Below are 453 nucleotides of genomic sequence, written 5' to 3'. Positions count from 1 at the left end.
AGGCGGGAGTGGGGAGAGGGAGGAGGGGAGTGAGCCGGGAGTGGGGAGTGAGGTGAGGGAAGGGATCCTGGAGGGAATGGGGAGAGGGATGAGGGGAGGGAGCTGGGAATGAGATGGGAATGGGGAGAGGGATGAGGGAAGGGATCCTGTAGGGAACGGGGAGTGAGGTGAACGGAATGACTCGGGAATGAGCCGGGAATGGGGAGTGAGGTGAGGAAAGAGATCCTGGAGGGAATGGGGAGAGGGAAGGGATCCTGTAGGGAATGGGAGTCTGGGAGCCGGGAATGAATCCCGCCAGGAATGGGGAGTGGGAGCCGGGAATGAATCCTGTCGGGAATGAGGAGAGGGATGTGGGAAGGGACCCCGTCGGGAATGGGGACCTGGGAGCCGGGAATGAATCCCGTCGGGAATGGGGACCTGGGAGCCGGGAATGCCGCTGGGATGGAGGGAATG

General features: G+C 62.5%; 1 protein-coding gene across 1 annotated transcript in view; it reads left to right on the top strand.

Annotated features, from left to right (window-relative positions):
• LOC103614261 (basic helix-loop-helix transcription factor scleraxis) overlaps nucleotides 1–453 on the top strand; it is a 3931-nt gene that overhangs the window by 1281 nt on the left and 2197 nt on the right. The gene's annotated exons all lie outside the window — the stretch shown is intronic.

This window comes from Corvus brachyrhynchos, unplaced genomic scaffold, assembly GCF_000691975.1.
Source record: "Corvus brachyrhynchos isolate BGI_N302 unplaced genomic scaffold, ASM69197v1 scaffold991, whole genome shotgun sequence".
In the NCBI taxonomy this organism is placed as follows: Eukaryota; Metazoa; Chordata; class Aves; order Passeriformes; family Corvidae; genus Corvus; species Corvus brachyrhynchos.
This window is presented reverse-complemented; position numbering and strand designations above follow the sequence as displayed.